Source organism: Malania oleifera, chromosome 3 (assembly GCF_029873635.1).
Source record: "Malania oleifera isolate guangnan ecotype guangnan chromosome 3, ASM2987363v1, whole genome shotgun sequence".
NCBI lineage: Eukaryota > Viridiplantae > Streptophyta > Magnoliopsida > Santalales > Ximeniaceae > Malania > Malania oleifera.
Window position 1 is genome coordinate 11,299,766 of NC_080419.1, and position 14,720 is coordinate 11,314,485.

General features: G+C 36.1%; 1 long non-coding RNA gene across 2 annotated transcripts in view; it reads right to left on the reverse strand.

Annotated features, from left to right (window-relative positions):
• LOC131151015 (uncharacterized) overlaps positions 1-4,883 on the reverse strand; it is a 56,997-nt gene extending 52,114 nt beyond the window's left edge. For both annotated transcript variants that reach the window (XR_009135673.1, XR_009135674.1), the window contains exon 1: positions 4,767-4,883. This is a non-coding gene — a long non-coding RNA (uncharacterized LOC131151015). The remainder of the gene's footprint in view (positions 1-4,766) is intronic.
• Positions 4,884-14,720: the final 9,837 nt, after the last annotated feature.

Consider the following 14,720-nt stretch of genomic DNA (forward strand, 5'->3'; position numbering starts at 1 on the left):
TTTGAACAAAGGATAGGAGTGTTTCATGATTTTTTTATTTATTCTCTAACAATTGACTGATTTTTTGGGATCAATTGGCTCTCACAATAATCTATGGAAATTACCAAGAAGTTTCGCGGTCCATATATTGCTGTGGGAAGAGATGCGATTGAATCCAATTTTCCTTATGTATGGCTCCCGTGATGATTCCGAGGGCATTTCATTGATCGATTTTTAAACAATGCGTTCCACTTGCCTTTCAGTTTTGTTCGGTGGTCAATGAGTTTCTTTGGCAAAAAGGAAGAATCCCATCATCAAAAAATCGTCAGACTGGAAAAGGAAACATATCCCCCCATCTTCCTGCATTCTTTTTTGGATGTTTCCTTTTTTTCCTCTAAACCCATCTTCTTTTCCAGTCAGAATCGATCTTTGCCTCACCCCAATATTGAGTGCAACTTTCCCTTTCTGTAAGGAGAAAGGGAACATTTGGAAGGCTCAGTGTCCAACATTGTTGAAATAAAAGTAAGGACTCAAACTTCAACAGTTTGTTGGCGAAATGGAAGGAAAGACAAAATCTCAAGCGTTTCAAGGGGTCCCATGCCCCCAGCAAGGTCGACCAAGTAAGGGCAAAACCAATCCAATACAAAAGCAGTTGTTGCCTGCCCCTTTCATAATCGAATAACTCAGGGAGGAATGATTCCTCATTTGACCCTCGTATGAGTGTCATTGCAAAATAGTTCCAAAAGTTTATTGCTTCACAACCAAATGTCATGTCCACTCCATCTGCAGTAAGTTTGTCATCGTCTACTCCCTCAGGTATATCCTCTTCTTTGTGGGTTTTAGAATCTAGTGCATCTCATCATATGTCCCCTAGCTCCTCTTCATTGGCGTCTATACATCCATCATTTTCTTCAAATTCTGTGTTAACTATTGATGGCACACTTATGGTTTTAAAGGGTGTTGGTTCCATTCGTACTCATAATTTTTCACTTTCAGATATTCATTGCATTCCTAAACTAATCATGAGTCTTGTCTCTGTTGGTCAATTGTGTGATGCTGGTTATTCTGTTCATTTTTCCTCTACTTCTTGTCATGTGCAGGATCCTCAATTCAGGAAGCTAATTTGGACTGGTCGTGAGGGTGGCATATATGTTTTGGATGAGCTATGTGTTCCTGATCATGTGGCAGCATCGAGAGTAGACCTCTCCTCTTTCCGCTTGAATTCATCATCTTCTGCTTTTTACTTGTGGCATTCTAGACTTGGTCATGTGTCGGTCTCTCATTTAAAATTTTTGGTATCTAGTGATGTTTGGGTGATTAACAGATACATGACATATTTGATTGTAGTGGTTGCAAATTAGAAAAGTATACTGCATTAACTTTTAATCACAACAAGTCTAAGTTTGTTAAACCTTTTCATTTAATGCACTCTAATGTGTGGGGTCCTACCTCTGTTGACACAAAAGCTCTGTTGACACAAAAGGGGGGTTTAGATACTATGTTTTTTTTATTGATGATTATACTCGGTATTGTTGGGTCTATTTAATGAAACATCGATCTGATTTCATCCATATCTATACTGTCTTCCGATCATTTGTTCGTACTCAACACTCTGATGTAGTTAAGTCTTGTTGTTCCGAGTCGCGTAGTGAGTATATTTCTAAGACACTTTCTGAGTTGCTCATCTCTTATGGTACTATTTCATCAATCTTCTTATACTAATACTCATCAACAAAATGGTATTGCCGAAAGAAAAAATCTTCATATTGTTGAAACAGCTCGCTCTCTTCTCTTATCTGCTAAGGTTCCTAGTGAATTATGGGGGGAAGCATTTCTTACAGTGGTACACTTGATTAATAGAATCCCCACATCCCAAAATTCTGGTCTCTCTCCTTGGGAAAAATTATATGAGTCCCGCCTGATTACTCCTCTCTAAAAGTCTTTGGTTGCCAATGTTTTGTCCTTCATCCCACTATTGAGCGTACTAAATTATCGCCACGTTCTACCAAGTGTGTCTTCCTTGGTTATGGAGAGGGACAAAAGAGTTATAGGTGTTTTGATCTAGTTGCTCAGAAGCTATATGTCTCTCGTCATATTGTCTTCCTCGAACACATTCCTTTATTTACCGTTCCTACTAGCTCTCCTCGTATGGCGCAGCCAGACCTTATTCGTATTGACCCTTTCTCTAACGACGAAAATGGCGGCGATGGTGGTGGTGATGATGATGCCCCTCTTGTGGTCCCCAAAGAATCTCCTCTGGTTGTGAATTCTCATCAGTCTCACTATCCCAAGCGTGCTCGTAACTCCCACTCAGATACCAGATTTTGCTTATTCTTGTTATTCTAATTCTTTCACTTCCTTTTTTAGCAGCTATTCACCCACTTTGTGAGCCTACCTTGTATAAGGAGGCTGCTTTTGATCCTCTTTGGCAACAGGCTATGACTGAGGAAATTTCTGCGTTGTATAAAACTCATACTTGGGCCTTGGTGTCACTCCCTCCTGGTAAGAAATCGATTGGTTCTCGTTGGGTTTACAAAATCAAAATGAAGTCAAATGGTTCTATTGAGCGATACAAAGCTTGTTTGGTTGCTAAGGGTTTTACCCAAGAGTATGGTATGGATTATGAGGAGATTTTTGCCCCGGTTGCCAAGATGACAACTGTTCGTGCTCTTATTGTTGTAGCTTCTATTCGTCGGTGGGCTATTTCTCAGTTGGATGTTAAAAATGCCTTCTTAAATGGGGATTTGAAGGAAGAAGTTTACATGGTACCTCCGCCTAGCGTCTTTCATAACCCAGGTGAGGTTTGCAAACTCAAGAAGGCTTTATATGGTCTCAAACAAGCCCCTCGAGCTTAGTTTGAGAAGCTTTCGATGGTTGTCACTTCTCTTAGCTTCTCTTCCAATGCTCATGATTATGCTTTATTTGTTAAGTGTACTTCTGTTGGTCGTATCATTCTTTCTTTGCATGTTGATGATATGATTATTACGAGTGATGATATTGATGGTATTGTGGACTTGAAAAAGAAGTTGGCTTAGGAGTTTGACATAAAAGATATGGGGCCACTCGGCTACTTCTTGGGAATTGAAGTAGCCAACTCCCCAAAAGGTTACTTGCTCTCCCAATCGAAATATGTTGCAAATATTCTTGACCCCGCTCGTCTCACAAATAGTCGGACTGTTGATACTCCTCTTGAGGTTAATGCCCGCTACACTCCCACTAATGGTATTCCCATACCTGCTCCCACCTTGTATCGTACTATTGTTGGTAGTTTGATCTATCTAACTATTACTCGCCCAGATATTGCATATGTTGTCCACATCGTGAGTCAGTTTGTTGCTTCACCTACATCTGTGCATTAGTCAGCTGTTTTGCACATCTTGTGATATCTTCGAGGGACACTCTATCAGAATCTTCTATTTTCTTCAACCTCGTTATTGAAGCTTTCTGCCTACTCTGATGCGGATTGGGCTCCTGATCCTACTGATCGAAAATCCACTACCGGTTTTTGCACATTTTTAGGCGACTCCCTTATTTCTTGGAAAAGCATGAAGCAAGCAGTTGTTTCGCGCTCTTCCACTGAAGCTCAATATCGTGCAATGGCGTCTACCACGACTGAGATTGAGTGGTTACGTTGGTTGTTGGCTGATATGTGTGTTATATTTTTTGCTCCTACTCCTTTGTATCGTGACAATAGGAGTGCTATCCAGATTGCAAGGAATTCAGTGTTTCATGAACGGACCAAACACATTGAAATTGATTGTCATGTCACTGAACACCACCTTCAACAAGGGACTATTACTTTGCCATTTGTTCCCTCCTCCATGTAGGTCACTAACTTCTTTACAAAGTCCCACACCGTCCAGTGCTTTCATTTTTGGGTTGACAAACTCTCAATGCTTCTTGCTGCCGCATCGTGAGTTTAAGGGGGGGATGTTAGTGATAATAGTTATTTGCATTATATCAGGGTAGAATAGCCATTTTTCCTTTTATTCTTGTAAGCTATATAAGTCATCTTTATCTCTTGTAAAACCCTAATAATTCAATGAAAACTTTTTCTTCTCCCAATCTTTTGCTCCTCTTTGATTCCACCACCAATAATGTAGGTTATAAATATTTCATGAAAAGTAAGTGTTACCGAAAAAAAATGAAGTGAAAATGAAAATGAATAAGACATTAACGCCCCGTTTGAAACTTGAAAAATACAAGGGAAAAGAAAGGAAAACATAAATGAATCCAATTTCTCATGTTTGGTTATCAAGGAAATTGAAAAAGAAAATAAAAAATATATCAAATCAATGAACAAAAATTTAGTTTTATACACCATCCTCATTTGATTTTCCTTAATTTTTAATTATATTAAAATAAACTTTTATTTTTAGTAGTATTTGATATAAAAAAAAATATAGTAGAAAATGGGTTTTCTTCTCATTTTCCTTTTCTTTTCTTTTCCTCCCAGAAATCTTTGATCCAAATGGACCCTAAATGAACAACATTCGAGAATCAAGATCATTGAGCACACGGGTAAGTTAAATTGCCCAAAATGTGGCAGAGGGAGAGTCCTCTGACGAGCCTGGGTCATCTAATTGCAGCCCTCAGAGCCAAAAGAACTCCATGGCTCTCTCTTCACCATGAGCACCACATGCATTTCAAAAAACCTCAAAAGTAAAGCTTGAAGTTTTAAAACAACTTGCATCCATTACAGATAAGTTTCTTCAGAATAGAAAAAACACAGAAAGCATGAAAAAATATTGAAAATAATTCTGAGGTTGTGATCAAGCACTAATTACCTGAGACGGAGCTGAAACAAGCTCTGTGGCTATTCTGATGAGGGAGAGAAAATGAAGAGCAGGAGCAGAAGCAGGAGCAGGAGAGGGGAAATTAGAGCTGTGCGACGAATAGAGTCCTACAAAAGAGACGACACAAAATTAAAGGGTAGCCTTCCACATTCGGATGGCTGCAATCGGGCAGGGGCTGGGCCATGAATAGGGATGGCAAAACGGGTTCACGGTAGGGTCCGGACGGATAGTAAATGGGGTTCACAACTATGCACATCTTAACCCGCCTGTTTAGGATTACACGTTTAAAATATATAATTTATTTATTTTAAGATTTTAAAGGAAGTGCAGTAGTCAAAAACGCAACCTCTGCTTATGTTTTTCGAGACGTTGCTGAATATTGAAAGAAAAAAAATCATATTTTACTTTTGCCACAGTATTTTGGAACTGTTGCTGAACATATTGAAAAAACTCTACGGCAATAGATAAAGTAGGAACAAAAATAACATGCCAGAATGTTCAATCTTTGATTGTTTTTCTTCTCCTTGGTTACGTAAATCTCTCTCTCTCTCTCTACGTTGAAGAAGAAGAAGAACTACGAGTCTGCGTGTGAGGAGCGACCACGACCAGACGGCTAGACGAGAGGTGAAACACGCCAGACGACCTGTGGAGTGGAGACTGGAGCTGGGGCCTGTGGACACTGTAGGAGACGACGACTCGGAGTCTCGGTCATGGTCACTCGAGGAGCAGCAGCCTGCAGCCTGTAGGAGGAGGAGGACCCAGAGGCAGCCGCAACGAAGAACGGCAGGAGGAAAATGGCAATGGCCCAGGGCTTTCGCTGGCCGGTTAGGTTAAATCATAAATGGGTAAATTGGTAATGCGGTTAAAAATAATAATAATAAGTAAACGGGTCACCTCCCTGGTGACCCGGCCCGAACCCGAGTTCACCCCGTTTATAAACGGGCCGGGTCACAAGTAAACCCAAATCCATCACGGGTCACCCATTGGATCCCGACCCGCTTTGCCACCCTAGCCATGAAAGCGGAGCAAATGGAGAAGATGATGATAATGATCGTCTTGCCCCTCTAAAAAACATTTGAAATATTGTCCGCATTCTATCTCGTTTAATGCTCTTCAGCTATAAAAACTTGAAAGGCCGTTTTACCTTTGAACTAAGCTCCATTTTAAGGGTATTTTCGGTACATAAATAAATTAGCTATTTTTTCTTCTTAAAAAGATATATATTAAAATACAAATAATATATATTATTTTGTGTACAAAAACATTTTATTTTTAATAATAAAATAAAAATTCTTAAAATAATTTAAATTTTATTAGTATATTTTCTAGTTATATATATTTATTTGATAAAAAATAAAATAACATTTTAAGGAATGATATAAATTTAGATGGATAGATGTTTGTTTGGTTGTGAATAGATTTGTTATGTCAATTCCTATTAAAAGTATAATGATAGTGATAGTAAGAATTGTAGATGAGCTATTGTATGATATTTGTTGGTTGACTCGAATATCTCTTTACAATAATCATCAGACGTATTTATATTAACTTTATAAATATGAATTTAAATTCAAAATAACAAACTATAATAATAAGAGACGTTAATAAAACATTTAAAATTTAATCACAAATTGATATCATTTAAAACATTTAAAGTCAAATTTATCATAGTTAATATGATTGTCTGATGTTTATTTGTCTTGTCATTTGATAATAGGCAAACTTCACCTGATGATTTAAGCGGCCATTCTCGCCTAATGACTGTACACTGAGTGGCTACTTACAATTTCTCTATCGCTTAGTAAGTGATTTCATTATTTAGATTATTTGTGACTAGACAACATGTGATGATTCACCTTATCTAAGCCACTTCTTTTTTTAGACAATTATCTTAAATGAAGGACAATCATTATATTCCAAAAAAGTGCATAAGAATGACACAATCAATATTATTATACAACATAAATTTACGTATTGTAAGTGTACACAATATATCTATTTTTATTATATTAGTATGTGTTATATATGTCATTTTATCAGCAAGGTTGCACTTAGATAAGTTGTCAAGATTGTACATCATTTTTGTCACTAAGAAACTTCATTTAAGAATGTCAAAACAATCTACTTTTATACTTGGAAAAGATTTCCAATCAAATTAAAGACAACTTTTGTCATGCCCTCGAACCCAGTTGGGTCTGAGGTGCGATTTTTCATAAATATTCTATAAATGACGTAATAAATACAAAGTAGCAAAAGTAATTTAAAATACCTTGAATACTTTATAGCAAAATACTAAACAAGTGTATATAAATGGGTCTTTTATTCAGTTTTTGCCCTTCTGGCAGTTGTAGGAAATGATGTAAGCCAATAAATATTTATATTCTGTTTTGGCAAATGTGATTTTCAGGGTGTGAAATAGGAAGCCCTGTGGGTGTAGGACCAGTATACGATAGGGGCTTTTCGACAGTTTGGTAAGAGAAACATGCTATGTTAGGAAAACTTAGTATGATTTCAGTCTGAAGATTATGTTTTTACTAGATTATTATTCAGAACATAAATTTATGCAATTTATTATTGAAGTTAAAGTATTTTAAATTATTGTGTAGCATTAGAGTATGAATATAGTATAGAAACATGTTTATACTGTGACGACCTGCTTATTTTCCACATTTTTTTTATATATATAATAATAAAATCAACATCATACATTCCAGCTCAGTAGGTCACAATCCACCTGAACCCGTGGGTACCAAGGATACATTAGAATACAAAACGGAAGCCTAAGTATGACGCCCTGAAACCCGCCAAGCGGGGCCCGGGTGTCAAGTGTTCCAATCACCTACATTTGATACCATAATTATCATGCACGCAGCGGAACATAAATAAATAACCTCAAATAAATACCATAGTTCTATATAACAACCCAAAAACGAATACTACAACATCCAGATATCCATATCCACGACCAATATTTAAAACATAATCCCGTACAAATATATATTTGTATATACATACCAAAAAGAAACCAGCAAAAACAATCCCAACTGAGAAAAATTGTTAATCCACTAGGGTGAAACACTTCTCAGTAAGGGTGGAATAAATTATAAGAGTGTGTGACAAATGAGTTTTAATATTTACATATCAAAATAAACTACTTCTTACATAATATCAATAACAACTGAGAAAATGTACCATTAATAACATTCCCGACATCTAATATCATACACACATTCAATATGCACAAGTACATAATTTTTATACAGGCGAAAATTGTAAAGACCCGGAAATTTACAAGGATTAAAATAATTTAGAAAAAAAATAATGAATAAAATAACAGATAAAGAAATAAAAGGAATAGTTTGGGAAAAAGAAGAAAACAAAAATTAAAATTATAGAAATTAAATTAAATTAAGATAAATTAAATAATTAAATAATTAGTTATTAAATTAAACATTTTTACATTGGATTTAAAAAAAAACTAATTGAAATAAGAGAAATATATATATATATACACTTATATAGTAAGTTAATATAATATATAAATATATATATATATATGTGTATATATATATATATATAAAAAATAAGTATAAGTTAAATAATATATATATATATATATAAAGTGAAAGAAGAAGTAGAACAGAAAGCCCCACTTGAATATTTCCTGCGCGCGCCAGCCACCTCCGTCTCCGTCTCTCTCTCTCTCAATTTCTCAATGAGTCTACAGCGGATCGGGAAACGGAAGGTGCCATTGGATTCCTGGTTCCGCTGCCGACATTTCTACTGGAGCAGATTTTTCATGAGAATGACTTTGGCACTGCTCCTGGAGAAAGGTAATTTTTCCCTATTTTCTCAATTTCGCTATAAATATGCGGTTAAATAGACGATCGGGCACCACGACGTGGTCCTAGTCGTCGTTGTTATCATTTTGGCATAGGTAATTTTCCAATTGGGGTTTTCTAAACCCTACTCCAAAGCGAGAGTGAGATTTGATAAATTTGACTATATTTAAGGGTATTATTATTTATTTAGAAATTATGGCCCTATGAAATATTTAAATAATTTTTATTCAGGAATAATTTATTGGAATTAGGAATTTAATTTCAATGTCCGGGTGAGCGCCACTGATATTTTTTGGAGTCCCTGTTGACGTAGTTCAAGAAACCAGGTAAGGGAAAAAATATATATTAAATCAGAATTTTTATGAATTGAATGGAAAAATAAACTGTGTTATATGTACGTGTATAAGTTTCAGCATGGGTAAAATGTCAGCTGTTTAAATTATATTTTTTTTTCGAGTTTAGGGCTATTTATTAGATATTTATGTGTGAAAATGAACTGATGAAAGTGGCTGGGTAAATGTGTAACAACTGAAAGTAGCTGGGTAAATGTGTAACAGCTGAAAGTGGCTGGGTAAATGTGTAACAACTAAAAGTGGCTGGGAAAATGTGTAACAGCTAAAAATAGTTGGGTAAATGTGTAACAGCTGAAAGTGGCTGAGTAAATGTGTCACAGCTGAAAGTGGCTAGGTAAATGTGTCACAGCTGAAAGTGGCTAGGTAAATGTGTCACAGCTGAAAGTGGTTGGGTAAATGTGTCACAGCTGAAAGTGGTTAGGTAAATGTATGATAGTTGAAAAATGCTGTGTAAAACAACTGAGAGATGCTGGGTATAAAATGAAATGAAATGAAAAGGGAAACGAATGAAATGGAAATGAAATGTGAAATGTGAACAATGTAAAATAGGAAAGAGTCACTTAAAGTGAAATGTAATACAATGTTAAGTCATGAATATAAACAGATGTGTATGATTGACTAATGATATAAAGAATGATGTATTATGATATTAAAAGTATGTATGTACGTAGAACATGTTATGATTGGGCGAGGCACACCTTTCGCTTGAGCGCTTGCTGAGTAAGGCGAATGCACTAGTAGCTACAAAAGTGGCAATAGTCACATAACGCACTAGGGCAGAGGAAACCTACTTGTATGGGAGGGTAGATTTTCCTGTCCTTAGGGCCTTTGCCGGTAAACTTTTGTATGAATTGTGTGAGTACGAGATCAATTTATCACTTGAGGGCTTACTGAGTAAGGTGAGTGCCCTAGTATGCTTTAGTTGTGACATTTGGGTTGCCAAATGTATCAGAGCAGAGGGGTGTTACTTGTATGGGCGGGTAATCACCCATATCCTTGGGTAATCTCGTGGGTAAAATATCTTACATGTGTTTGAATAGGATCAGAAAATGATTTCGAAAATTATGTTAAAAATTTGCAAATGTTAAATATTATGTTGATTATAAACTCATGTTGGCTACACACTGCTTTAATATATTGTTTCTTCATTTACTGAGATGTGTCTCACCCGAATGTGAATTTATTTTTTTTCAAGATTTCCACGAGATCGAACTTTGAGAGTTCGAGGTTTTTATAGTATTATTAGGAAATAGAAAAAGAAAAGGGTATATTTCTATGTTAATTTTGAGGAATGTAAATATTTATGCTTTATACATTTATGTTTTAAGGCTATTGAGTAAGGAATGATTGTGAAAATACTGAATTATTTTGGAGATTTGTGTATTTATGAAAATGCAAGTGTTGAATGGATATTATGAAATTTAGATAGGGTTAGAAAACTCTAGTATTATTTTTTTGGAAGATTCCGCTGCATAAATGATATTAGAATGTGAATTTTATCAGGTATAACGCGTTGGACTCGGGTTTAAGGGTTCGGGGTGTTACATTATGGTATCAGAGCAATGTCCAGCCGGAAGTGTGATTAATTTCACATCGCCTGGATATGGAAATGTTAGAGTATTAGGTTAGAAATGATTTATACCAGAGTATAGGAAACAGTTAAGATAAGGATGCTAAATGGATGGGTTAGGTTAGGTGTTGAGAAGTAGGTATGGTGTAGGGAAGTATAGGATTTTGTCTTATAACTTGGAGGCGGAAATCCCTTGGCAGACTTCTGTAATTTTCTGATTCATTCGAAAGTTTCTAAAAACCACGGTAAATCCATCAACGGTGATGTTTCTTAGCCGTGAGACTGGTCCTTATATGGAGAACTTGGATGTGTATTGGATTTAAAGTATATAATTGTGTTGTTAAAATTATGGTGTGGGATATGGTAAATTGTAGAATTATGGGAATGAAAGACCAGGTAACAAATTTTGAGGACGAAATTTCTTAAGGAGGGGAGAATATAAAGACCCAAAAATTTAAATGGATTAAAATAATTTGGAAAAAAAAATAATGAATAAAATAACAGATAAAGAAATAAAAGGAATGATGCGGGAAAAAGAAGAAAACAAAAATTAAAATTAAAGAAATTAAATTAAATTAAGATAAATTAAATAATTAGTTATTAAATTAAACATTTTTACATTGAATTTAAAAAAAACTAATTGAAATAAGAGAAATATATATATATATATATATATATAAAATAAGTTTAAGTTAAGTAATATATATATATATATATATAAAGTGAAAGAAGAAAGAAGAAGCAGAACAGAACGCCCCCCCTAAATATTTCCTGCGCGTGCTAGCCACCTCCGTCTCCGTCTCTCTCTCTTTCAATTTCTCGATGAGTTTGTAGCGGATCGGGAAACGGAAGGTGTCGTTGGATTCCTGGTTCCGCTGCCGACATTTCTACTTGAATAGATTTTTCATGGAAACGACTTTGGCACTGCTCATGGAGAAATGTAATTTTTTCCCATTTTTCCAATTTCGCTATAAATATGCGGTTAAATCGACGATCGGGCACCACCACGTGGTCCTAGTCATCGTTATCATCATTTTGGCGTAGGTGATTTTTCAATTGGGGTTTTTTAGGCCCTACTCCAAAGCGAGAGTGGGATTCGAAAAATTTGGCTATATTTAAGGGTATTATTATTTATTTAGGAATTATGACCCTAGGAAATATTTAAATAATATTTTATTCATGAATAATTTATTGGAACTAGGAATTTAATTTCAGGGTTCAGGTGAGCGCCACAGATATTTTTCGAAGTCCCTGTTGGCGTAGTTCAACCAGGCAAGGGGACAAATATATATTAAATAAGAATTTTTATGAATTTAATGGAAAAATAAATTGTATTATATGTACGTGTATAAGTTTCAGTATGGGTAAAATGCCAATTTTTTAAATTATTTTTTTGTTTCGAGTTTAGGACTATTTATTAGATATGTATGTGTGAAAATGAACTGATGAAAGTGGCTGGGTAAATGTGTAACGGCTGAAAGTGGTTAGGTAAATGTGTAACAACTGAAAGTGGCTGGGTAAATGTGTAACAGCTGAAAGTGGTTGGGAAAATGTGTAACAGTTGAAAGTGGCTGGGTAAATGCGTAACAGCTGAAAGTAGCTGGGTAAATGTGTCACCGTTGAAAGTGGCTGGGTAAATGTGTCACGGCTGAAAGTGGCTAGGTAAATGTGTCACAGCTAAAAGTGGCTGGATAAATGTGAAACAGCTGAAAGTGGCTGGGTAAATGTATAACAATTGAAAAATGTTGGGTAAAACAACTGAAAGATGCTGGGTATGAAATGAAATGAAATGAGAAATGAATGAAATGGAAATGAAATGTGAAATGTGAACAATGTAAAATGGGAAAAAGTCACTTGAAGTGAAATGTAATGCAATGTTAAGTCATGAATATGAATAGATGTGTATGATTGAATAATGATAGAAAGAATGATGTATTATGATATTAGAAGTATGTATGTACGTAGAACATGTTAGGATTGGGCGAGGCGCACCTTTCGCCTGAGGGCTTACTGAGTAAGGCGAGTGCACTAGTAGCTACAGAAGTGGCAGTAGTCGTATAACGCACTAGGGTAGAGGGAACCTACTTGTATGGGCGGGTAGATTTCCCTATCTGTAGGGCCTTTGTTGGTAAACTTTTGTATGAACTGTGTGAGAACGAGATCAATTTATCACTTGAGGGCTTACTGAGTAAGGTGAGTGCCCTGGTATGCTTTAGTTGTGACCTTTGGGTTGCCAAATGTATCAGAGCAGAGGGGTGCTACTTGTATGGGCGAGTAATCACCCCTATTCTTAGGTAATCTCGTGGGTAAAATATCTTACATGTGTTTGAATAGGATCAGAAAATGATTTCGGAAATTATGTTAAGAATTTTCAAATGTTAAATATTATGTTGATTATAAACTCATGTTGGCCACACACTTCTTTAATATATTGTTTCTTCCTTTACTGAGATGTGTCTCACCCGAATATGAATTTTTTTTTTTTTTTTCAGGATTTCCTCGAGATCAAGCTTTGAGAGCTCGAGATTTTTATAGCATTATTGGGAAATAGAAAAAGAAAAGGATATATTTCTATGTTAATTTTGGGGAATGTAAATATTTATGTTTTATACCTTTATGTTTTAAGGCTATTGAGTAAAGAATGATTGTGAAAATACTGAATTGTTTTGGAAATTTGTGTATTTATGGAAATGCAGGTGTTGGATGGATATTGTGAAATTTAGATAGGGTTAGAAAACTTTGATATTATTTTGTTGGAAGATTATAGGTATGTTTTCCGTTGCATAAATGATATTAGAATGCAAATTTTATAAGGTATAACACGCTGGACCCGGGTTTAAGGGTTCAGGGTGTTACAAAAGTCTCTAAGGATAGGGAAGATTACCTGCCCATACAAGTAGCTTCCCTCTGCTCTAGTACTAAAAACTATCTATCAGAGCACTTACCTTACTCAGTAAGCCCTCAGGTGAAGTATTACCTCGCCGCCAGTACACACATCTTTATTATTTTAAAGGCGGAGGTTTCCGAGGATTGAGATGTCTAACCGCCTATACAAGTAGCATCCCTTTGCACTGATACCAATAAACTACCTAGTAGAGCACTCCCCTTTCTTAGCAAGCCCCTGGTGGTATGTTTACCTCGCCGCATGCACACATATGTATTCACAATATGCTATACCATTATTTTTATGATATAATTAAATTCACATGCGCACAACACATCCACACAGGAATCATGCAACTTATACTTCGTCTTCCAATGTCCTCGGTACATGGTCCACACAGAGCAACTGCGTACATGTCAGTACGTGGCCCACACAAGCACCTATGTACTTCTTATCTACACGTGGCCCACACAGGCACCGCTAACCACATAGGGTACACAACATGGCTCACACAAGCGCCATTATCCACACAGGATATAACGTGGCCCACACAGGCACCACTACCCACACAGGGTATATAACATGGCCCACACAGGCGCCATTATCCACACAGTATATAATGTGGCCCACACAGGCACCACTGCCCATAAAGGGTATATAACATGGCTCACACAGGCGCCATTATCCACACAGGATATAACGTGGCCCACACAAGCACCACTACCAACACAGGGTATATAACATGACCCACACAGACGCCGTTATTCACCAGTATCCAATCCCCATGACCTACCCGTCATACATCAGTAGAACAAGCTCCTCAACCTGCCAATGTCCTATCCCATATAAATGATAATATGACAAGCTCCTCAACCTGCCAACGTCATATCATGATTTACATCTAGGCAATATAAGAACCCCCTCATGCCAACGTTATATTGAGATGCATACGAATAACCAAACCAGTTAGTTCACACAAATGCATCAATACATTTCCACACAGGAATCCAACAGATCAATTCATTTCCCACACAGTATCCCAACAGATCAATACATTTTCATACAGAAGTCAAACATAACAATTCATTCATCATGTCATCATCATTCCAAACAACCCCACATGCAAACCCAAATACCACAGTAATTCAGATTCAATTTATTAGGAAAAATTGTTCTCATGTCACACGAATTTAATATCCAAAGCAATAATCCCAAATATAACCTTAAACCATAATCATCATTTTTCTAGTAATCATGCTATTCTGAAGATCATATAGATAAATAATAAATTTCATA